This window comes from Leptinotarsa decemlineata, unplaced genomic scaffold (assembly GCF_025532065.1).
Source record: "Leptinotarsa decemlineata unplaced genomic scaffold, Ldec_3_MD MMD2_tig00001719_RagTag_RagTag, whole genome shotgun sequence".
NCBI lineage: Eukaryota > Metazoa > Arthropoda > Insecta > Coleoptera > Chrysomelidae > Leptinotarsa > Leptinotarsa decemlineata.
In genome coordinates this window covers 6,607,683-6,634,847 of record NW_027412569.1, presented here as the reverse complement: position 1 = coordinate 6,634,847, position 27,165 = coordinate 6,607,683, and the positions used below count along the sequence as shown (strand labels likewise).

The 27,165-nt window shown below is 36.4% G+C and overlaps 1 protein-coding gene across 1 annotated transcript in view; it reads left to right on the top strand.

Annotated features, from left to right (window-relative positions):
• The first annotated feature begins 5,554 nt into the window (after positions 1 to 5,554).
• Positions 5,555 to 27,165, top strand: part of LOC141479876 (MAP/microtubule affinity-regulating kinase 4) — a 264,246-nt gene continuing 242,635 nt past the window's right edge. The window contains exon 1 of the mRNA XM_074176392.1: positions 5,555 to 5,559. The gene's annotated coding sequence lies outside the window, so the exon portion shown is untranslated. The remainder of the gene's footprint in view (positions 5,560 to 27,165) is intronic.

Sequence of the window (27,165 nt, the reverse complement as noted above, 5' to 3'; positions counted from 1 at the left end):
CAGTTAGGAATGGAGTCATACTCTTCACACAGTTTTTCACATTTTTCTCTTTTGTACGTTTCATAAGATTCGTTCAACCTACTATTGTCAATAACGCCGTTGAAACTCACTTTGGTGAATGCCTACCGGAAAACAATTACTTCCCCGGCTAAAACCACGCCGGATACTGAATTACGAGGGTGGTCTGAAGAGTTTACGATCTACCAAAGATATACGCCTAACTATTTTCCAGATTTTTTAAAAAAATTTCAACATATCTCGTTTTACCTCTACACAATTCACCCAGCGATGCTCTCATTTCTGTAATCCGTCCAAATAGTTTTTCTCTGCAGAATAATTGTTCCGAGGTCAAGTTTCAGATGAGAGAACAAAAAAAGTCACTTGCAGCTAAATCCGGTTAGTCAGGCGTATGCTCCAGCAGTTCAAACCGTGGATTTCCGCCATGACAACCACTTAGGTGTGAGACGGTGTGTTATCTTGGTGAAACAGGATTTTTCCTCCTGCTGAAGTGACCGTTTTCTGCAAGTTCTGCCTTCAGCTTGCCAATTAATGATGCGTAGTATGCTCCTGTAATGTTTCCTTTTTGAAAACAATCGTTCGAAATAACTCCATGATTATCTCAAAAAACAGTCGTCACCACTTTTCCAGCCAAAAAAACAGTTTTTGCCAGTTTTGGAGCCAAATCTTCCCTCGCAGTCCACTGTTTGGACTGTATTTTTGTTTTCGGTGTTTGAAGTGATGAAGTGCCCGTCATCGTACTCAAAAAGTGCACAAATGAACTCGTGCCAGTGTTTTGCAGACTTTTCAACCTGTTTACAAGAAAGGGCTTTTTCTTCTTGTTGGGAGATTGCTCGCGTTCAGCCTATTTCCAAAAAGGGTAAGAGAAATTTTCCAAATAACTCTAGACCAGTCGCTTTGCTATCAGTGATACCATAAGTCATGGAGAAAGTCGTGAACCAACATATCTTCAAATATTTGGAATGCTTCAACATCTTGAGCGATCATCAATATGGTTTTTGAAAACAAAGATCAACAGGCGACCTTCTATCATATGTCACCTATATTTGGAATAACGCAATTGAGAAACATGGAGAATCAAGAGCTATTGTGCTTGATATTTCTAAGGCCTTTGATCGTGTGTGGCATGAGGGTTTGCTGGCCAAACTTCGATGTTATGGCTGATTGGATCATTTCTGTGCATGGCTCTTCAGCTGCAAACGGCCGTCAATGGATATCTCTTGAATACTTTCACCATCAACGCTGGTATTCCCAGGGATCCATATTGTCTCCAACGCTCTTTTTATTGTGAGTATATCAACGAGTTATTGTGCTAACGACAGCACATTTGTCCCGTCATTCCATTTGGATTCTAGGATATCGGCTACGAAGGCACATTATCACCAAGAGCAGGAGGTTGCATATCTCAATTAGGGTCTTAGATGTGGATTTGAATAGGGGTGAAGGTACCCAGGTTCAATTCAATGCCACAAAAACACAGGCATCGGCAGACACAGGCAGACAATTCCATTTGCCGCTTCAATAAGTTTGTTGTTAAAATGGACACCAATATGTCTTGGCACAATCATGTCGCTGAAATTGCAAATGCTGCTACTCAAAAGCTTGGAACACTGTTCCGAACCAGAAAACTGTACACACCTCAGCAACTTTTGATGCATTATAAAGCTCAGATCAGACCTTCTTGTTCTCATGTATGAAGCTCTGCCCCCAAGCATATCCTGAAGTTGCTGGATTCCATCCAGAGTACAGCCATCCGCCTGATTGGAGACGCGAATATCACGTGCAACTTTAATAGCCTGGAACATCTTCTATAGATACTTTCATGGAAAGTGTTCAAGTGAGCGGTACATATCAGAAATTCGCGACGAACTTCACTCTTCAGGAACTCTTTGATCTGGAGAACTGCGTTCATGTGGAAAAAACTTCCTGAGAACGTTCTTTCGAATGGATTCGATCTCGAGCGATTCAAATCCAGTGTGAATCGCTACTTTTGCACAGGCGTTGCTCTGAGAGCGCCTTGAGGATTTTCCTGTAGTGCTTGTGTTTTGTTTTCAAAAAAGGTATATTCTAGTTTTATCTACAGTGGTTCCTAACCAGTGGTCCGTGGACCACTGATGGTCCCTGGAAGCATCCCAAGCGGTCTGCGGAGCCATCCTAAAAAATATGTTAGATGAGTCGACATGATACAATGCGACTCGCCGCTAAAATGTTGAAAGAAAAGTCATTATTTTCTCAAGAACTTGAAACGACGTCGCAAGGTGCAGATGTTATGGATGCAATAAGTCAATATATGGAGAAACATGGACTTATGTGGGAACGGCTTGCGGGGTGTTATACGAACGGTTCTCCTGCTATGCTTGGTTCTCGCTCTGGTCTTGCAGCATTGATAAAAATAAAAAATTCTTTTGCAATTACGAGGCACTACGTTATTCATCGTCAAGCATTAGCTGCCAAGACCTTCCAGAATGCTTTGCGTTCACGATGAAAATAGCTATAAAAGTAGTAAATTTCATTAAAAAGAATATACCCAATACTCGTCTCTTCAAACGATTGTGTTTTGATATGAACTCTGAACATAAAACTTTGCTTTTCCACACGGAAGTGCGTTGGCTTTCCAAAAAAAACATGTTGTTGAGGTTGTACGAATTAAGAGAGGAAGTAAAAATATTTTAACTAACAAGGAGAACAAAGAGTTGTTTGATCAGTTCTGAGAGTCCAAATTTCAAATAAATTTTGCTTATTTGGCGATATTTTTGCGCAACTGAATAAATTGAACCTTCTACTGCAAGAGTTGGGAAATTTGAAGTTGCTAGGCATGAGCAATATTTTTACTTATGCAGATAAAATCAGTGCGTTTATCGCTAAAATCGAGCTATGGATCAACAAGGTCGAAAGTAATAATTTTTTTGTGTTTGAAAAGCTTAATCAAATTATTGATAGACAGAGTACTGAAATTAAAGGAGAAATACAAATGGACATATAACATTTGAATTCATTCGCTATTTTCCCGACCGCGAGGATAAAAGTATTCAAAAACTGATCCGCAATCCATTCATTGTAAACGTTTCTGAGGTGCCTGATGGAGTTCAAGAAGAAGTAATTGGCAGCAACGACAGCGACACGACAGCAACTTGAAAGATACATTCGAATCAGGAATTAATCTTGAAAAATTTTTTTTGAGCCAAAAGGCAATTTCTTTACCAAAATTTCGAGACATTGCTATTGGTTACCAAACTTTATTTTCTTCGACATATCTATGTTTTCGGCGCTTCTGATTATTAAAAACAAGCACCGAAATCGGTTGGATGCCACTGCTTTAAGTTCAAGTAACACTGAACCAAGGACTCAGAATTTAGTAAAGAGTATGTAATCACAAAAATCGCATTAATTTATAATGCAATGATTAAAGGACATTAACTAATATGCGTATTTTATTTATAGATGCATTAGAACATTTATTTACAGTACTGTATTAATTTGTAGTTATCGTAAGGTACATTATATTAACTACAAATTAATTGACCAACTTGGTGGTACATGGCTTGACAGAAATTTTGTCAAACGGTCCCGCATGACCATAAGGTTAAGAACCACTGATCTACAGTAATCAAGCGGTGTCAAAACTCGGGTCTAAATTGTGCCAAAAGAACACGTTTTTGGTCTAACGTGAGCAAACGCGGCACCCAACGCACGGACAGCTTTCTCATGCCTGAATGTTGATTATGTTACGAAAATGTTGAGAAATCTATTTTGAGTTTTGTCCCAAACCACCCTGTATAATACTTTTTTATATTGAAAATACTATGTCTGTCAGAAGAGTTGTCAATTTTTGACAAAATATTAACGTCGATAAAAAGTAAAGAAGTTTTTGCCAATGAATCGTATTCTTGTTGGGGTTTGCATTAATCGCTGTACGAACAGTAGATACTCATTTGACAATTTCCATTGAACTGAGAGAACCGGAGTTAAACGGGTAGTTTTTTCTTCTGGACTCTACAGATTGTATATGTGACAAATACGTTTTTTGACATGTTTATAACCTCTGCTATCTCTCATAATTCAAATCAGCCGTCGTCTAGCACTTTTTGTTGAACTTTGGCGATGTTTCCGTCGGTAGTTCTAATTTTTGAACGTCCCGAACGTTAATCGTCTCCCAAGTTCTTACGGCTACGTTTGAATTCAGTTGTCCAAAATTTAATTGTGATAAATGATAGTCAAGAGTCTCTATACAGAATCCAACCCATCTTTGATTTGCGTAGGCGTATTGCCTTTCGAAAGCAAATATTTATTGACAGCTCGATACTCTATTTCGTCCAATTTTATGAAAACACTCACATCAACTCACGGAAACGACTGTTACATAACAACTGCGCTGAATCTTTGGTGAGTAACTGTCAACAGAAGAACAACAAAATTCACTAGCAGAAATTATTCGAGTAGATCAATTGAATAGATCAACTGAATTCAATTGAATACATCCAGAACAGGTACTTTCCCCTGTCACCAGAAATACAATACTCTCTTCGACACGTATCCCAGCAGGAAAGTTGACGTCTTCATCCCCTGTTTCGAAAATATTCATCAGAAGAGATCTCATGGACACTCATTCACATATTGCCAAGTTTTTTTCTGTTACTTTTACCCCTATTTGAATTCCGCCATCCCCGACTATGACCTCGCAGGAGCTGCCTGACTGCCGCCTGATAATACATTCGACGAATTCATTTCTCAACGACACCTTTTATGTTTTTTGATGATCAATTTGAATAAAATGGCGGATGCGTCGGGCGCCAAATCTGCTCGCATGATGAATGAACGGATGACGTGAGCCGAAACTTTTTTCGGAGTTTCTTTCTCGAGAAGGGTTGGTTTATTCATAGTATTGTCGTGAGGTGTCCTGATTCGTGGATGTGTTGCTGTTTTAGAAGGTGACGATTAGCATGGGGGATGATGATGTCTCTGTTGCTCCTTCGAGTCTAGGTATGGCGGTTTAGAAGGCTTTCGGTGTTGGGAAAATCTTTATGGATCATTGACGATTCCGTTTGAACTGCCACAGGTCGACTGGGGATTTGTTGGTGTTTTGCAACTTGAATTCTTGAATAATCTCTTGAGTATTTCGTGCCACCCATTTCAGTTATAGCTGTAACATCTTCTTTATCTCATTTCTGAATACAATTATATTGAAATTTATCAATACTATCGCCTGTAGAGTGTAAAATTGATGAACTGCATCATTGATCAAAAAAAAAAAAATTCCACTTATGACAAATTTTCAAGATACTTCTTTCATTCATCACTAATAATTATCTCAGAGACGGTTATCAACGTCACTAAAAATTGCTTATTACAACTACTTTCAATGTAGATTATTCCTATCCGTCTGAAACACTTTTCACAAAATCTATTTTTTATACATCTAGGCATATGTATAGTCTAACCATTCCCAATTGGAACGGCAATAATAATAAGAGTACAGTCATAAAAAAAATCTTTTGAGTATATATTTTGTAATGGCATATCCGCATATTTCCTTGAATATAATGTCATGGGGATGTAGTCATAACTTCAGATAATATATCCACGCATTCTCTGATTATTCTTGTGGATACTTCATCATGTCCTGTGCTTTTCTTATTGTCTAACGAGGCTTTGACTGTTTTTACTTCATCCGAAGTGACTGGTTCAACAAACATGGTTGCATTAGTAATTGGCATTGTATTACAACTTTCGGAATCTTTCCCTGGGAAATGTGTCCTGATTTTCTCGTCAATTATTGTTGAGAAATACTCTCCGAATGTTACTACAACTTCTTCTTCGCTACTGATTATTTCACCTTTATGACTCAGTACTATACATTTGTTTTCATTTTTTTCATGAAATGATTTATTTTTTATTTTTTTATAACAAAAACATATTCTAACAAAACTCTAACAAAATAGTGTTATGTCAAAGTCATAGGGGCCCCATTATCCTATTATGCCCAGAGCCTCTAATAGGTTGAAGACGGCAGTAAATAGGCTGCAAGAGTTCTGGCCCATTCCTTATGGAGATTAACATGGGAAAACGGCTAAGGTTCATTCTGCAATTTTTGGTTCCTTTCAAGGTCACGCGTACGGCAGAGTCCAATCAGAGCGCTCCAAATTGTCACGTGACCCAGATGCATCATCGCAAGTACACCACACTGGCGCCACCTAAGAGTCACTAGCTGAACTATCTATTGGTTGAAGAAGGACACTGTAAACACTAGACATATGGGTGTTGTCATGCGACGCAGTATGCGCAGTTGCCGGTTTTATGATGTCTGTCAATACGGATCGGTGTCTGTGCAACTGTCAAATGTCAATGAGGGTGCAGGACGGTGTCTGTGAGGGGGAAACGTGTGACGTCATCGACGCAGGATGGAACGAGTATCGTATCGATTCAAGCATGGAACCCCTTGCCCTCGCCCCCCCTTAGTACTCCACATCACCGCTCAGACCCTCTTGCGACTCTTCCTCACCCCTCGGCCCCCTTGGGATTCCGCATCAGCGCCCAGACCTCCTCGTCACGTGATTTTAATTAAAAAAAGTTTATAGTTATGAGATTCGAACCTGGGTCGTCCGCGCCGTAGACATTGTCCTTAGCCTCTACACCATCGTAAGATATTGAAGTTAACTGCGAATGTTGGGTATTTACAGCGTTAGTTTTGTCGGGACCGAAATTGACTCATTCATTATACTTGACAGCATTTTTATTTTTGATTTCCATAGAATGTAATTGTCATTATCATATTGAAGATAGGAAAATATACTTAGATTTGGGAAATAATTAATATTTCATGTGAAGATGTGCATGTGTGGGTAAGAGCGAGAGGCGCGTGTGACGTAATCGATGCACAAATTTACGTGGCTTTGCGTATATTGAGAGATTCATTTGAATAATTTATAGTACAGAATTGTTTCATGTCCTGTTATCAGTAACCGCATAAAAATAGGCGCTTGATTCATCGATACAAAAGTATATGGAAACAAGAAAAGTTATAGAACACACAAAGTCATCTATGAGTCACTAGCTGAACTATCTATTGGTTGAAGAAGGACACTGTAAACACTAGACTCATAAGACGGCATCTGTCAAATGTGAATACATGCCAGCATGGCAGGTTCGGCGTTGCCAGTTGTACAATAAATCATTGTTTATGGGGCAATGTGGCGTTGCCGGTTTAGGAATTAATCGTGAACTACTCCACGAAAATTAAAAGCGCGAAAATGATATATTAATAATAATGAATCAGATTTAATAAAAAACATTACAGATTAATGAGGCTGTATCGTTTCAAAGTGTGATCCCTCAATGTTACAAGGTATCTCAAAATACATCATTGAAAACAAATATGGCGTCGAAGTGTACAGGGTGCGTCAAAATACATCATTTAAGAAAAAACATAACAGTTCCACGAGGCTGTAAGTTTTCAACGTGCGATCCTTCAATGTGTACAAGGTATCTCAAAATACATCATTGAAAAACAAATATGACGTCGAAGTGTACAGGGTGCGTCAAAATATATCATTTAAGGAAAAAAACATGTCGATTTGAAATATGATATTAATGTGTATACAGGGCGTTTCAAAATACATCATTTAAGAAAAAAACATGTCGATTCAACAGAAGTCTAGCGTTCCAACATGTCGGGAGTCTCGTATCTTTGTTAACCAAGTTAGCATCATCAGGTGAAAGAGGAGATCCAAAAGTGTCGAGAGGTTGAGCTTAGTGGACTCAACGTGAGGGCGCGAATGGGGGAGCGAAGTATTCGACAATGACATTTCAAAATACGTTGTTTTCCATGCGTTTTCGATCGTTTTTCGTGCGTTTACGATCGTTTTTCGTGCGTTTACGATCGTTTTTCGTGCGTTTTCGATCGTTTTTCGTGCGTTTTCGACCGTTTTCCGTGCGTTCATTCGTTATCATTTCATCGTTATTGTCGTAACGGTTTTTCGTGTTTCAATATGACAGTCATTTATCATTTAACGCGTTTCGCTAACCAAGTTAGCATCATTAGGAAATGACTAAAGTCCATGCTTTGTCATATGAAGATTCATTTTGCGAATTTTCAGACTCTTGAACGGAACCTTGTGGAACACCCAACATAACTTCTGTTACAGAGTAGTGTCGGTCAGCCAATCAGAATGAAGACATCAAATATTGCTCGATTGATTGTGCTAGATGAAATTGAACTGGAGAATGAGGGTCGAATCATAATAATAATAGTGATAAAACATTAAAAGCTTCAAAGTGACGTAGTCAGCGTGGGAGGTGGTGGCGTGTGTGATAATGAATGAGTTATTACGAAGAATAATAGCGCAACTGTCAGAAGGGCACTGAGTTGTATATTCACTAATAATGATCGGATCGTCGCACACAGCACGTCAAATGAAAGGATAAGAAATGGAGGAAGAATTGCAAATTCAACAAACTTGTAATTAAAAAATGTTGGGTTATGAACAACTATAAGTTTATTCCAATTGCAGAAGCTTGATTCAAAACGCAGAATGTATTGACAAAGAAAATGAAAAAATCATTGGATACTGAAACATATGATATATTTGGATTCCTTAGGGTGAGAAGATTTCGAATCCATCAAACAACGACCACTTCCGGTTTCCACTTCCGGTCCTACGATTTCGATGACTTCAACATCAATGGATTCGTTAAGATGTCATGAAACATAATTAATCATTTGTCGAAGCCAAAAGGGCCTTATAACCTATTTTCATTATACTAGCAGCAACAGACCGATGTGGGTACTCATTTCGAATGATTTCATTTGTAGATTATGAAAAGTATGATATCGAGCATCTAATGTGAAATAGCATAGAAAGAATTGCACATTTAAAGAAAATCATTGAACATATTTGAAATTGAAAGTTGTTGGGTTATGAACAACTACGAGTGTAATGTAATTGCAAAAGTTTCATTCAAAACACATAATTTGTTGACAAAAAAATTAAATAATCATCGTATACTGAAACATATGGTATTTTTGGATTCCTTAGGGTGAGGAGGTTTCGAATCCGTCAAAAACAGGTCACTTCCGGTTTTCACTTCCGGTCGTCCGATTCCGATGATTTTGACATCAATGGATTACTTTAGATGTCAAAAAACATAGTTGATCATTTTACGGAGCCAAAAGGACCTCATAACCTATTTTCGCTATACTAGTCGCAACAGGTCGATGTGGGTACTCATTTCAAATGATTTAATGTGTAGACAATGAAAAATATAATATCGAGCGCCTAATGTGAAACAGCATAGGAAGAATTGCAAAAAGAATCATTGAAAAAACTTCGGATCGCCACGTACATCATGTCAAATGAAAGAAGAAAAATTGCAGAATTCATCAACAACGAAAAAACAAATATGGTGCAACATGTCAGAAGGGCACTAACCCACATCTTCATTAATGATAACTGAATCTCAACGTGCAGCAAATCAAATGAAAGGAAAACGAATGCAGAATTCATCAACAGAAAAAAAACCGAGACGATGCCAAGAGGGCACAAAGTTGTATCTTCACTAATAATAGTCGCATCATCACATGTAGTACTTAAAATAAAATGGGGAAAAAAAGCAGAATTCATGTGTTTGTTGCGCTATTCAAATCCAAGGTGACATGCATCAATGTCAACGCTGAATATGCATCTAACAAAGACTCTTTGATTTTCTTTTGTTTCATTTCAGAATATGTCATCACTAATTTTTATATTCAAACCCAAAGTGACATTGATCACTGTCAATGTCGAATCTACATCCGGAGATACGCAGTTCTCAAAGCGACGAAACAAAGGCTCTTTGTTTCATTTTAAAATATGTCATCACTCATTTTACTATAAATACGTCATGCATGGCGAAATGAGTTAGTTGCATCCGTTGAAAGTGATACCAGTGACAAGTGCACCGATTCTATTTGAAAGTAAGTGTTTTAGGTTTGACTTTTTCCTCAGATGAATTTATTCAAATGTAATTTAATTGAAAATTGGTGAGAATTGTTGAATCATTTGATTTCCAAAATTTTTCTCGATATATATATGTTGGATGATTTCAGTCAAATGTTTTACATGTTGTGGTTTGTTTGAGATAGTATTCGCATATATTGTCAATCAAAACATGAAGCTTTCATTTTTTATTTTTCACAGATGGATTTACAAAAGTTGAATGCAAATTCGATCGTGAAGAGAAAGCCAAGTATCAAAGTAGCAGATTTGCCTGTGGAGATGCCGCAGAGGATATTCACTGCCAAAATCGTGAAAGGAAAATTTGGTGAGGCGGTCTTGTTAGATTTGGGAGATAAAGTATCATTTCTGCCCCACCGAGTGACGGAGGCGTATCGTCCTCACTTAGAAGAATTTTCATCTGGAAAATACGCTATTGTGTTCAAAGGGTTAATGGACATTGGGAAACCGAATCTTGTCGTTTCATTTGAGATTGTACAAAATTGAGGTTAGTACTGTTTCCAATTTACGTGCAGAATATGTGTTTTAAATTCTTTATTTTGGATGACACTTGATTTTTTATTTTCATTATAAGTATAGCAATTACTTCATGAAAGACATTACCCTCTCTGTTGCCAAAAATTTTTTTTTAGTGTATGTTTTTATTGAAAAATCGAATTCATTTCAGTGTATGTTTTTATTAAAAAATCGAATTTATTTCAGGATAATACATCAACGTGTGCAGTATCAGTCAGAGTCATCTCAACAACAACATTCGAAACCGTCATAGCAACCTTTCCAGAACGAGTTTGAAATCTCAGCAGTTTCCATTTTTGTCAGTCTATAGTTGCACATTATGAGGCTAGAATTTGTCGATATCCAGTGATTTGTTGGACAAACTGCACCTATTCAATATATATACAACCGTAGTGAATTTGGAAGACTTTGAAGATTCATCGTGGTGTGTTCCAAAATTCAAGAAAAAACACGCCGTTCTGTATGGGTCATTCCAAAGGAAATTTGTTCAGCTGCAGTCTCAATAACGTTGATATTTTATATAAATGGCTTTATAATATACTACCAAAATAAATAAAATACATATCACACACATCTTTTTTTGAAAATGAAAACTTATCTTATACAGGGAAAGTTGTCAAAAATATGCAATAACAAAAAATTATATACCAGATTCTATAGAGATGAAGAAACATCATATTGAAAGATACTAGGTTGATAAAAACAGGACATTTTAGAAATAAAGAAAATAAGTTTGTCTGTCATTTTAAATTCTGATTCGTTGGGTCGATATAACAAAAAGTGGCATTTTATATCTTGAATTTAATTCTGGACATTATCATAGATGATTGACATTTGACATTAAATTTCAAGTGTGATATTTGGAAATTCATTTCGTATTGTAGTTTTTTCGAAATTCCCATTCAAAATAGCATCCTTTGATATAGATACCGGACGAGTCTATTATGTGTAGATAACCTGAGTTTCAATTGTTCGGAGTTCTGAGTTCTTGTACATATAAACATAACAAAGTAACGATACAGACAAATATGAAAAATCGTCATAAAATAATTCAAATCCATTCAAGTGAATTCATGAATTGAAAGATATTTTAACCTCAACTTCGATATTCTGAAACAAAAACACACAGTATTCACAATTCCATCTTTCGTTATTCCAAGTTCATAGTCATCAAAATTGATACGATTATAATATATATAGGAATATTAAACTATCTTCAAATACAGTTGCATGAATGCACATCAAGCATTTTTGTCGTAGTAAGGTGACCGGGGCAAAGTTACAACTTCAGCATAATATGAATGTTTATAAATATTAGGGAAGATCAAGATCATCAACAGGTATTAAGAAATCCATTCGGTGTCCAAAGCTTTCGGAATACAATGCAAATAATTTTCTTTATGACTATTCGTTCGATATTTAAATATTATTACCTCAAAATATATCGAAATCATAACACGTTTGCGATTCATTTTTTCAGTTACATTTGAAAAGTGAGTTTCAGTTTGCAGAAATAATAGCCCACACATGTTGGAAATTTTGCCATATGGTGAAAATCTTGTTGAAAATTCTACGAAATATAAGCGCATACATACAGAGTGAATCAATATTTGAAATACGTCGTTTGGAACCCCCCATAACCCTTCTCTATCGAATTTTGGCAGAAATAATGCTGAGTCGTATTGTAGAGTTAACGTTCGAAATTGGGGAAAGTGAAGTATTCAACAGTTTTGCGTGCGACGGTTTTGCGTGCGTTTTCGAACGGTTTACGTGCCTTTATTCGTTATCGTTTCGTCGTTATTGTCGTTTTTTTTCCTATTTCAATATGACAGTCATTTAACACTTAACGCGTTTCGCTTACCAAGTAAGCATCATCAGGAGATGACTAAAGTCCACGCTTTGTAGTATGAAGGTTCGTTTTGCGAATTTTCAGACTCCTGAACCGAACTTTGAGGAACAATCAGCCTAACTTCTGGTACAGAGTGGTGTCGTAAGCCAATCAAACTGGAGAAATCAAATATCAGTAGAATGATGGTTTTAGATGAAATTGAACTGAGGAATGTGGGTCGAATAATAATAATAATAGTGATAAAACATTAAAACTCAACTTGTGTTACAGAGTGGTGTCGGTCAGCCAATCAGAATGGAGGAATCAAATATCGGTCTAATAATTGTGTTAGATGATATTGAACTGGGGAATGTGGGTCGAAAAATAATAATAATAATGATAAAATGTTAAAACTTTGAAAGTGACGTAGTCAGCGTAGGAGGTGGTGGCGTGGTAGAAAATGTGTGAGGATTTGTGGAAATGAATGAGTTATTAGAAAAAAAAATGGAGCAACTGTCAGAAGGGCACTAAGTTGTATATTCGCTGATAATAATCGGATCTTCGCTTACAGCACGTCAAATGAAAGGACAAAAAATCCGGAATTCATTGACGAGAGAATACAAAGATGGCGCAACATGTCAGAAAGACATTAAGTCACAATTTCACTCATGATATTTGGATCTTAACGTGCAGCACATCAAATGAAAGAGAAACGAATGCAGAATGTTATCGACAAAGAAAAAACAAAGATGACGCAACATGTCAGAAAGGAACGAAGCCACATCTCCGTTAATGACAATTGAATCTCAACGTGCAGTACATTGACTGAAGAAGAAAAAAAAATGCAGAATTCATCGACAGAGAAAAAAAAAACAAAGACAACGTAACATGTCAGAAGGGCAATGAGCCGTATTTTTGTTAATAATGATTTGTTCTCAACGTACAGCACATCAAATGAAATGGAAACGAATGCAGAATTCATCGACAGAGAAAAAACAAAGATGGCGCAACATGTCAGAAGAGCACTAACCTGCTTCTTCGTTAATAAAAGTCGCCTCGTCACGTGCAGCATATCAAAGAAAAAACAAAAGAGGCAACCAAGAGGGCACTGAACCATATTTTCGTCAATAATAGTCGGATCGTCGCATTTGACATGATTCATTCACTCAAATGAAGATACCAAAGGAGATCTCACGGTGACTATAAGTTCTGGTATGCTTTGTTAGGTATCGAATGATGCGTGCAATTTCGTTAATTCCAGCGACATGATTATTCCGAGACATATTGGTGTCCATTTGAACCTCAAAAAACTTATCGAAGCAGAAGGTGGAACCCCAAAAAATAGGAGATATAGTACACCAAGTCAGTGAAGAGCGGCATTTTTCTGCCGAAAAATGTTTGAATTTCTTCAAATTTTCCAAATATCTGTAACAGAAAGACAAAACTCAGCTGCGGAACGCTTATATCTACTAAAGTTAAGTATGTGTCGGTAGTGTGTAACGAAGGTTTCCATTAAATTCACTGGTTGCGCCCTCTGGAGGATGTTTGTTGCGATACACCATAGATAACAATATTTATTGTTTATCATTTCGAATCCGTTGAATACAAGGGGTTTGGAAATAGAAAAAAACAACGTTTTAACGCTTTGTAGACGTGTTTGATGCTCTATGATCAACACCCGTTATGTATATTTTCATTATTATCCCGATTGTATGACCACCAAACATTCAATATTATCGGAATTGAAGGGAGCTGATAGGTTAGGTGGAGTATCAAGGTGGCCGATAGGTTAGGTGGAGTACCAAGGGGGCACGCTGGATGGAACGAGTATCGTAGCGATTTGAGCGTGGAACTCCGCCCCTCGGCCCTCTTGGTACTCCACCTAACCTATCGGCCACCTTGATACTCCACCTAACCTATCAGCTCCCTTCAATTCCGATAATATTGAATGTTTGGTGGTCATACAATCGGGATAATAATGAAAATATACATAACGGGTGTTGATCATAGAGCATCAAACACGTCTACAAAGCGTTAAAACGTTGTTTTTTTCTATTTCCAAACCCCTTGTATTCAACGGATTCGAAATGATAAACAATAAATATTGTTATCTATGGTGTATCGCAACAAACATCCTCCAGAGGGCGCAACCAGTGAATTTAATGGAAACCTTCGTTACACACTACCGACACATACTTAACTTTAGTAGATATAAGCGTTCCGCAGCTGAGTTTTGTCTTTCTGTTACAGATATTTGGAAAATTTGAAGAAATTCAAACATTTTTCGGCAGAAAAATGCCGCTCTTCACTGACTTGGTGTACTATATCTCCTATTTTTTGGGGTTCCACCTTCTGCTTCGATAAGTTTTTTGAGGTTCAAATGGACACCAATATGTCTCGGAATAATCATGTCGCTGGAATTAACGAAATTGCACGCATCATTCGATACCTAACAAAGCATACCAGAACTTATAGTCACCGTGAGATCTCCTTTGGTATCTTCATTTGAGTGAATGAATCATGTCAAATGCGACGATCCGACTATTATTGACGAAAATATGGTTCAGTGCCCTCTTGGTTGCCTCTTTTGTTTTTTCTTTGATATGCTGCACGTGACGAGGCGACTTTTATTAACGAAGAAGCAGGTTAGTGCTCTTCTGACATGTTGCGCCATCTTTGTTTTTTCTCTGTCGATGAATTCTGCATTCGTTTCCATTTCATTTGATGTGCTGTACGTTGAGAACAAATCATTATTAACAAAAATACGGCTCATTGCCCTTCTGACATGTTACGTTGTCTTTGTTTTTTTTTTCTCTGTCGATGAATTCTGCATTTTTTTTTCTTCTTCAGTCAATGTACTGCACGTTGAGATTCAATTGTCATTAACGGAGATGTGGCTTCGTTCCTTTCTGACATGTTGCGTCATCTTTGTTTTTTCTTTGTCGATAACATTCTGCATTCGTTTCTCTTTCATTTGATGTGCTGCACGTTAAGATCCAAATATCATGAGTGAAATTGTGACTTAATGTCTTTCTGACATGTTGCGCCATCTTTGTATTCTCTCGTCAATGAATTCCGGATTTTTTGTCCTTTCATTTGACGTGCTGTAAGCGAAGATCCGATTATTATCAGCGAATATACAACTTAGTGCCCTTCTGACAGTTGCTCCATTTTTTTTTCTAATAACTCATTCATTTCCACAAATCCTCACACATTTTCTACCACGCCACCACCTCCTACGCTGACTACGTCACTTTCAAAGTTTTAACATTTTATCATTATTATTATTATTTTTCGACCCACATTCCCCAGTTCAATATCATCTAACACAATTATTAGACCGATATTTGATTCCTCCATTCTGATTGGCTGACCGACACCACTCTGTAACACAAGTTGAGTTTTAATGTTTTATCACTATTATTATTATTATTCGACCCACATTACTCAGTTCAATTTCATCTAAAACCATCATTCTACTGATATTTGATTTCTCCAGTTTGATTGGCTTACGACACCACTCTGTACCAGAAGTTAGGCTGATTGTTCCTCAAAGTTCGGTTCAGGAGTCTGAAAATTCGCAAAACGAACCTTCATACTACAAAGCGTGGACTTTAGTCATCTCCTGATGATGCTTACTTGGTAAGCGAAACGCGTTAAGTGTTAAATGACTGTCATATTGAAATAGGAAAAAAAACGACAATAACGACGAAACGATAACGAATAAAGGCACGTAAACCGTTCGAAAACGCACGCAAAACCGTCGCACGCAAAACTGTTGAATACTTCACTTTCCCCAATTTCGAACGTTAACTCTACAATACGACTCAGCATTATTTCTGCCAAAATTCGATAGAGAAGGGTTATGGGGGGTTCCAAACGACGTATTTCAAATATTGATTCACTCTGTATGTATGCGCTTATATTTCGTAGAATTTTCAACAAGATTTTCACCATATGGCAAAATTTCCAACATGTGTGGGCTATTATTTCTGCAAACTGAAACTCACTTTTCAAATGTAACTGAAAAAATGAATCGCAAACGTGTTATGATTTCGATATATTTTGAGGTAATAATATTTAAATATCGAACGAATAGTCATAAAGAAAATTATTTGCATTGTATTCCGAAAGCTTTGGACACCGAATGGATTTCTTAATACCTGTTGATGATCTTGATCTTCCCTAATATTTATAAACATTCATATTATGCTGAAGTTGTAACTTTGCCCCGGTCACCTTACTACGACAAAAATGCTTGATGTGCATTCATGCAACTGTATTTGAAGATAGTTTAATATTCCTATATATATTATAATCGTATCAATTTTGATGACTATGAACTTGGAATAACGAAAGATGGAATTGTGAATACTGTGTGTTTTTGTTTCAGAATATCGAAGTTGAGGTTAAAATATCTTTCAATTCATGAATTCACTTGAATGGATTTGAATTATTTTATGACGATTTTTCATATTTGTCTGTATCGTTACTTTGTTATGTTTATATGTACAAGAACTCAGAACTCCGAACAATTGAAACTCAGGTTATCTACACATAATAGACTCGTCCGGTATCTATATCAAAGGATGCTATTTTGAATGGGAATTTCGAAAAAACTACAATACGAAATGAATTTCCAAATATCACACTTGAAATTTAATGTCAAATGTCAATCATCTATGATAATGTCCAGAATTAAATTCAAGATATAAAATGCCACTTTTTGTTATATCGACCCAACGAATCAGAATTTAAAATGACAGACAAACTTATTTTCTTTATTTCTAAAATGTCCTGTTTTTATCAACCTAGTATCTTTCAATATGATGTTTCTTCATCTCTATAGAATCTGGTATATAATTTTTTGTTATTGCATATTTTTGACAACTTTCCCTGTATAAGATAAGTTTTCATTTTCAAAAAAAGATGTGTGTGATATGTATTTTATTTATTTTGGTAGTATATTATAAAGCCATTTATATAAAATATCAACGTTATTGAGACTGCAGCTGAACAAATTTCCTTTGGAATGACCCATACAGAACGGCGTGTTTTTTCTTGAATTTTGGAACACACCACGATGAATCTTCAAAGTCTTCCAAATTCACTACGGTTGTATATATATTGAATAGGTGCAGTTTGTCCAACAAATCACTGGATATCGACAAATTCTAGCCTCATAATGTGCAACTATAGACTGACAAAAATGGAAACTGCTGAGATTTCAAACTCGTTCTGGAAAGGTTGCTATGACGGTTTCGAATGTTGTTGTTGAGATGACTCTGACTGATACTGCACACGTTGATGTATTATCCTGAAATAAATTCGATTTTTTAATAAAAACATACACTGAAATGAATTCGATTTTTCAATAAAAACATACACTAAAAAAAAATTTTTGGCAACAGAGAGGGTAATGTCTTTCATGAAGTAATTGCTATACTTATAATGAAAATAAAAAATCAAGTGTCATCCAAAATAAAGAATTTAAAACACATATTCTGCACGTAAATTGGAAACAGTACTAACCTCAATTTTGTACAATCTCAAATGAAACGACAAGATTCGGTTTCCCAATGTCCATTAACCCTTTGAACACAATAGCGTATTTTCCAGATGAAAATTCTTCTAAGTGAGGACGATACGCCTCCGTCACTCGGTGGGGCAGAAATGATACTTTATCTCCCAAATCTAACAAGACCGCCTCACCAAATTTTCCTTTCACGATTTTGGCAGTGAATATCCTCTGCGGCATCTCCACAGGCAAATCTGCTACTTTGATACTTGGCTTTCTCTTCACGATCGAATTTGCATTCAACTTTTGTAAATCCATCTGTGAAAAATAAAAAATGAAAGCTTCATGTTTTGATTGACAATATATGCGAATACTATCTCAAACAAACCACAACATGTAAAACATTTGACTGAAATCATCCAACATATATATATCGAGAAAAATTTTGGAAATCAAATGATTCAACAATTCTCACCAATTTTCAATTAAATTACATTTGAATAAATTCATCTGAGGAAAAAGTCAAACCTAAAACACTTACTTTCAAATAGAATCGGTGCACTTGTCACTGGTATCACTTTCAACGGATGCAACTAACTCATTTCGCCATGCATGACGTATTTATAGTAAAATGAGTGATGACATATTTTAAAATGAAACAAAGAGCCTTTGTTTCGTCGCTTTGAGAACTGCGTATCTCCGGATGTAGATTCGACATTGACAGTGATCAATGTCACTTTGGGTTTGAATATAAAAATTAGTGATGACATATTCTGAAATGAAACAAAAGAAAATCAAAGAGTCTTTGTTAGATGCATATTCAGCGTTGACATTGATGCATGTCACCTTGGATTTGAATAGCGCAACAAACACATGAATTCTGCTTTTTTTCCCCATTTTATTTTAAGTACTACATGTGATGATGCGACTATTATTAGTGAAGATACAACTTTGTGCCCTCTTGGCATCGTCTCGGTTTTTTTTCTGTTGATGAATTCTGCATTCGTTTTCCTTTCATTTGATTTGCTGCACGTTGAGATTCAGTTATCATTAATGAAGATGTGGGTTAGTGCCCTTCTGACATGTTGCACCATATTTGTTTTTTCGTTGTTGATGAATTCTGCAATTTTTCTTCTTTCATTTGACATGATGTACGTGGCGATCCGAAGTTTTTTCAATGATTCTTTTTGCAATTCTTCCTATGCTGTTTCACATTAGGCGCTCGATATTATATTTTTCATTGTCTACACATTAAATCATTTGAAATGAGTACCCACATCGACCTGTTGCGACTAGTATAGCGAAAATAGGTTATGAGGTCCTTTTGGCTCCGTAAAATGATCAACTATGTTTTTTGACATCTAAAGTAATCCATTGATGTCAAAATCATCGGAATCGGACGACCGGAAGTGAAAACCGGAAGTGACCTGTTTTTGACGGATTCGAAACCTCCTCACCCTAAGGAATCCAAAAATACCATATGTTTCAGTATACGATGATTATTTAATTTTTTTGTCAACAAATTATGTGTTTTGAATGAAACTTTTGCAATTACATTACACTCGTAGTTGTTCATAACCCAACAACTTTCAATTTCAAATATGTTCAATGATTTTCTTTAAATGTGCAATTCTTTCTATGCTATTTCACATTAGATGCTCGATATCATACTTTTCATAATCTACAAATGAAATCATTCGAAATGAGTACCCACATCGGTCTGTTGCTGCTAGTATAATGAAAATAGGTTATAAGGCCCTTTTGGCTTCGACAAATGATTAATTATGTTTCATGACATCTTAACGAATCCATTGATGTTGAAGTCATCGAAATCGTAGGACCGGAAGTGGAAACCGGAAGTGGTCGTTGTTTGATGGATTCGAAATCTTCTCACCCTAAGGAATCCAAATATATCATATGTTTCAGTATCCAATGATTTTTTCATTTTCTTTGTCAATACATTCTGCGTTTTGAATCAAGCTTCTGCAATTGGAATAAACTTATAGTTGTTCATAACCCAACATTTTTTAATTACAAGTTTGTTGAATTTGCAATTCTTCCTCCATTTCTTATCCTTTCATTTGACGTGCTGTGTGCGACGATCCGATCATTATTAGTGAATATACAACTCAGTGCCCTTCTGACAGTTGCGCTATTATTCTTCGTAATAACTCATTCATTATCACACACGCCACCACCTCCCACGCTGACTACGTCACTTTGAAGCTTTTAATGTTTTATCACTATTATTATTATGATTCGACCCTCATTCTCCAGTTCAATTTCATCTAGCACAATCAATCGAGCAATATTTGATGTCTTCATTCTGATTGGCTGACCGACACTACTCTGTAACAGAAGTTATGTTGGGTGTTCCACAAGGTTCCGTTCAAGAGTCTGAAAATTCGCAAAATGAATCTTCATATGACAAAGCATGGACTTTAGTCATTTCCTAATGATGCTAACTTGGTTAGCGAAACGCGTTAAATGATAAATGACTGTCATATTGAAACACGAAAAACCGTTACGACAATAACGATGAAATGATAACGAATGAACGCACGGAAAACGGTCGAAAACGCACGAAAAACGATCGAAAACGCACGAAAAACGATCGTAAACGCACGAAAAACGATCGTAAACGCACGAAAAACGATCGAAAACGCATGGAAAACAACGTATTTTGAAATGTCATTGTCGAATACTTCGCTCCCCCATTCGCGCCCTCACGTTGAGTCCACTAAGCTCAACCTCTCGACACTTTTGGATCTCCTCTTTCACCTGATGATGCTAACTTGGTTAACAAAGATACGAGACTCCCGACATGTTGGAACGCTAGACTTCTGTTGAATCGACATGTTTTTTTCTTAAATGATGTATTTTGAAACGCCCTGTATACACATTAATATCATATTTCAAATCGACATGTTTTTTTCCTTAAATGATATATTTTGACGCACCCTGTACACTTCGACGTCATATTTGTTTTTCAATGATGTATTTTGAGATACCTTGTACACATTGAAGGATCGCACGTTGAAAACTTACAGCCTCGTGGAACTGTTATGTTTTTTCTTAAATGATGTATTTTGACGCACCCTGTACACTTCGACGCCATATTTGTTTTCAATGATGTATTTTGAGATACCTTGTAACATTGAGGGATCACACTTTGAAACGATACAGCCTCATTAATCTGTAATGTTTTTTATTAAATCTGATTCATTATTATTAATATATCATTTTCGCGCTTTTAATTTTCGTGGAGTAGTTCACGATTAATTCCTAAACCGGCAACGCCACATTGCCCCATAAACAATGATTTATTGTACAACTGGCAACGCCGAACCTGCCATGCTGGCATGTATTCACATTTGACAGATGCCGTCTTATGAGTCTAGTGTTTACAGTGTCCTTCTTCAACCAATAGATAGTTCAGCTAGTGACTCATAGATGACTTTGTGTGTTCTATAACTTTTCTTGTTTCCATATACTTTTGTATCGATGAATCAAGCGCCTATTTTTATGCGGTTACTGATAACAGGACATGAAACAATTCTGTACTATAAATTATTCAAATGAATCTCTCAATATACGCAAAGCCACGTAAATTTGTGCATCGATTACGTCACACGCGCCTCTCGCTCTTACCCACACATGCACATCTTCACATGAAATATTAATTATTTCCCAAATCTAAGTATATTTTCCTATCTTCAATATGATAATGACAATTACATTCTATGGAAATCAAAAATAAAAATGCTGTCAAGTATAATGAATGAGTCAATTTCGGTCCCGACAAAACTAACGCTGTAAATACCCAACATTCGCAGTTAACTTCAATATCTTACGATGGTGTAGAGGCTAAGGACAATGTCTACGGCGCGGACGACCCAGGTTCGAATCTCATAACTATAAACTTTTTTTAATTAAAATCACGTGACGAGGAGGTCTGGGCGCTGATGCGGAATCCCAAGGGGGCCGAGGGGTGAGGAAGAGTCGCAAGAGGGTCTGAGCGGTGATGTGGAGTACTAAGGGGGGGCGAGGGCAAGGGGTTCCATGCTTGAATCGATACGATACTCGTTCCATCCTGCGTCGATGACGTCACACGTTTCCCCCTCACAGACACCGTCCTGCACCCTCATTGACATTTGACAGTTGCACAGACACCGATCCGTATTGACAGACATCATAAAACCGGCAACTGCGCATACTGCGTCGCATGACAACACCCATATGTCTAGTGTTTACAGTGTCCTTCTTCAACCAATAGATAGTTCAGCTAGTGACTCTTAGGTGGCGCCAGTGTGGTGTACTTGCGATGATGCATCTGGGTCACGTGACAATTTGGAGCGCTCTGATTGGACTCTGCCGTACGCGTGACCTTGAAAGGAACCAAAAATTGCAGAATGAACCTTAGCCGTTTTCCCATGTTAATCTCCATAAGGAATGGGCCAGAACTCTTGCAGCCTATTTACTGACGGCCCTGGCCATACACACAATTGATCCGACAACTCATAGCATCGAAATTTGACCAGCAAACCCTCATGCCACATACGGTCGAAGGCCTCAGAAATACTAACCGCAACAGCACTTGATTCTCCATGTTTCTCGATTGCGTTATTCCAAATATGGGTGACATACGATAGAAGGTCTTTGTTTCCGAAAGCCATATTGATGATCGCTCAAGATGTTGCAGCTTTCCAAATATTGGAGGATATAGTGGTTTACGACTTTCTCCATGACTTTTGATATCCCTGATAGCAAAGCGACTGGTCTATAGTTATTTGGAAGATGTTTTTGCCGTTTTTGGGAATGAGCTGAACGTGAGCAATCTTCCAACAAGAAAGAAAAACCCCTTTCTTGTAGGACAGGTTGATGGGCACTTCATCTGGGCCAGACGCCTTGTTGATACTGAGCTGTTTCAAAATTCACCTGACTAGACGTTATCAAAAAGTAATTTTGGTATTGTGGATTCTAGTGCTGGTGGTGCCTTTCCCAGAAAATCGACTGTGGAGTGGGACGCAAATTGTTCAGCTTGTAGATTTGCTTTTTTCTATGGTTGTTGTTGAAATTGTACTATCCACTTGTGTTAGTGATGGAATTGTGGATTTTGTAAAGTTCTTACTAAAAGCTTCAGTTATCGACCAAAAGGATCAAGACTCGTTGGGATTGGTAAGCAGTTCATTCCTAATTCTCTGATTGTGGATCATTCATCCTGAGTTTGCAGCTGTTGCGAGCATTAACAAACCTAGTTTGGTTTTCAGCAATGGAATTTTTGCGCCACTGCCGGTAGGCGAGATTTTTTGAGGCGACAGCTTGTTCGCAGTTTTTGTTGACCCAAGGTTTGGTAAAAAGGTCGTTCCATTAAAAAATGAATATTTGCATTCATGAATAATAGAATAACTTTTGTGATTTCAGAAGCACAAGTTAATGGATCATTAGAGTTGATAAAAATAATTAGCCAGGGAAAATGCAGACCTTTCGGTGACTGTGTAAATGGGCCACGCACACTCCTTATGCAAAATGGCGTTCTGTTGAATCGTTTGAAATTTTAGTATTTTGTTGAGCTCGATCCACTGATCAAAAGTCACCATAGGCACGAATACATTCTATGTATAGTTTCTGAAATACAGGGTGTCGAAGATGGAAAATGTCACTTTCAGACCGATATTAACTAGTAAATATCACACATAATTATCGGTAGAATTGGAAAAACTAAATGTAGTCTATAGTTCTGATTTCAGACCAAACTTTCATATATATGCTATGAATAATATACAGGATGAATCGTTATTAGTTTTGAATACTATAAAATGAAACTCTAAAATGAGTTGACGCTTTCATGCACATTGTTTAAGAAATCAAAATGACTCATTCAACTGTTTATAGTTGAGGCCACAATACACCGTAAATATTAGACTTATTATTTTATATAGAGCGATTCACAATTTTCGTTGCGATATATATTATTGTTTCGCAATGATTCGTTTTTCACATTTCAACAAAATTTTGACTCGAATCAGGTGAAAATATACAGAAACCAAAATCAGAAATTAGCAACAGAGTGATTCAAATAACTCATATCTATTTATAGGATTTTGAAATATTTTTGTTACATTTCGCCCTCTATACTAAAATTTTTACTGTCAAATTCTTTTATATTTCAGCATTCGAGTAATAATTACAGAAAATTCGTATGTACCGTTTTCTATTTTATATACAGGCCTAGTCAAGTAGGCATATTTTTCAAGCTTTGCAAAATAAAAGCATAATTTATTATGTATACAAGGTGAGTTGTGAAAAAATCATAAGACTTCACCTTGTTTTAGATCATAATTTTTCGACGACAGTTTCTTGATATTATAATATCATTTATGAAGGATCTATCATAAGTCATGTACAATCGTCCGAAAAAAATTAGTAGACATAATTTTTATACATTTTATCCCACCAAACTGAACCAAAGAATATAAAAATCACATTCAGTATGATGCATTGACAATTTTTTATTCGATAAGAGAAATGAAATTCTTCCAGAAAGTTGTAAAATGAGTTTCGTTAAAGTGACATTTTCCTTTTTGGTGTTAACTAACAATACATTAGTAAAATATATTATACAGTTCTGTGTACGATTTTCACTAAAAGGGTTCACTGGCGTTTTGTGAACCCTTCCAATAAAAATGGTCCAGGAAACAGTATAATATATTTTTCAAATATTGATTTTCATCAAGTAAAATCCACTTGAATGGACGAATAAACATTGTTTTTGATAATTTGCAGTCAAGAAAGTTGATAAAAAGTAGAGTCAGAGTACGAAAAAGTTTTCATTAAAGAATATTATCGACGTGAAAAAATATCTAGAGCTATCTATTTTGGTCACTGCATAAATGCTTCTAGTCGGGTGCTGGATCTGCAAAGTAGCCGGCCGTGATAGGAATTCCACATTGAAAGGTAAAACTTCATTAATCCTCGTCTCATGCTAGTTTCAATTTCTAAGGGTTGCCGTTCTTAAGAGGACGACAACTTGACTGTCGTCAAGTCAAAAAATTATGATCCGAAACAAGGTAAAGTCTTACGGTTTTTTCACAACTCACCTTGCATACATAATAAATTATGCTTTTATTTTGAAAAACCTCATGCGATATGATTTATCATTGTGGTATACGGCAAATTGGGTCGTCGTCTTTTCAAAACTCATCTACCGAGAGCGAAATCACATTTTCAATATCCTTGAAAAATATGCCTACTTGATTATGCCAGGTTATAAATAGAAAACGGTACATACGAATTTTCTGTAATTTTTACTCAAATTCATAAATCACATTCACTATGGAATGCTGAAATATAAAAGAATTTGACAGTAAAAATTGTAGTATACAGGGCGAAATCTAAAAAAAATATTTCAAAATCCTATAAATAGATATGAGTTATTTGAATCACTCTGCTGCTAATTTCCGATTTTGGTTTCTGTATATTTTCACCCGATTCAAGTGAAAATTTCGTTGAAATGTGAAAAACGAATCAATAACATATATCGCAACGAAAATTGTGAATCGCTCTATATGAAATAATAAATCTAATATTTTCGGTGTATTGTGGCCTCAACTAAAAACAGTTGAATGAGTCATTGTGATTTTTTGAACAATATGCATGAAAGCGTCAACTCATTTTAGAGTTTCATTTTTCATTTTATTGTACCCAAAACTAATAACGATTCATCCTGTATATTATTCTTTAAAGTTCATAACATATATATGAGAGTTTGGTCTGAGATCAGAACTATATACTCCATTTAGTTTTTTTCAATTCTACCGATAATTATGTGTGATATTAACTAGTTATTATTGGTCTGAAAGTGGCATTTTCCAGCTTTGACACCCTGTATTTCGAAAACTATACATAGAAATTTATTGTGCTTATGATAACTTTCGATCAGTAGATCGAGCTTAGCAAAATACTGAAATTTCAATCGATTCGACATAAAGCCATTTTGCATAAGGAGTGTGCGTGGTCCTTTCTTGATTAGTTGTTGGGTATGATCCAGAAAAGTAGCATATTCTCCATCACCATCAGAAATCCTGTCTGGCTTATTTGTATTCTGAATAAGTCCTCTGGTCTCGCAAAAGCCTCAGCCTCGCGACCTTTTTCGTCGTCGATATTTGGAAATTTGAGCCATTGGGACATTGGAGTCACCCAATATGGAAATTTCGGCACTGGTCGCTTGGTGGTCGATGAAACCAGCATATAAATTTAGTTAGTGAGCCTCTGTGATATGATTTTGAACTATATGATATGTTGGGGTTCTAGCACTTCTTCTCGCTGACGGAAGCGATCGCTTCGGATGAAAAAATATTTCAAAATTACATCTGAATCGAGAGTGTGAATCATAGTTATGTTCAAACTTTTTCTGGGGAAAGAAAAATAAGGGGAAGCTTTCTCTCTAACAATTCATGTGTACGTTATTGAACTCTTTATACCTTTGACATTTAATCTAAATCTGTACAAATATTCCATTTTCCACCTCAGGATATCAAATCGAAAACAAACAGCCATCAAACAGCGAAAGCGTTTCCTGAGAAACTTCCACATCCTTCAAAGAAACCTCATTCCATCTTTCGAGCACAGGTGGTTTCTGCTCTTTATCGCACATTAATATGTTCAAATTTTCGACACTACATTGAACTTGACGTTGGCAAACAGCAATAATTATTTTTCCTGAATGGAGCAACTTGGAAAACTCGCGAATTTTGGCAAAAGGCCCAGGCAGTGTTGTCATACGTTTATCTTTCTGAAGTTGGGTTATCTGGAACGCGTTGGAAAAATGAATTTGAAAAAAGCAATTATCATTCGGACAATAAACTTATTTGTGATTATATAATGAGGAATGATTGTTTTCCGATCACAATTGGAATTCTTCAATTTCGTTCAAATCATGAACGTACTGCTGAAAATGATGGATTGTATTCCTCGAAAAGTTATTGTCATTCAACTCAAGATCATCTGAATTTTCTTCTCCGATATATATTCCTCAACTACAAGTTGATATTGAATTACTAGTGGCATTTAAGACCCTAGCTAGAAATAATTTTTGAAGGAAAAGTGAGTATACACCTGAAAATTAGAATTTCATTCACTCCATCTGCGTTTCATTGGAAAATTTTCTGACATCAGCAATTTCAACAACTTCCTTTTCAGGCATAAATAGATTTCCAATACCGCTGAATATTTCTCTAGTCTGGACCAGAATTCATCTCTTTTGCGAATAGTTGCTCAATGAATTCGATTTCTCT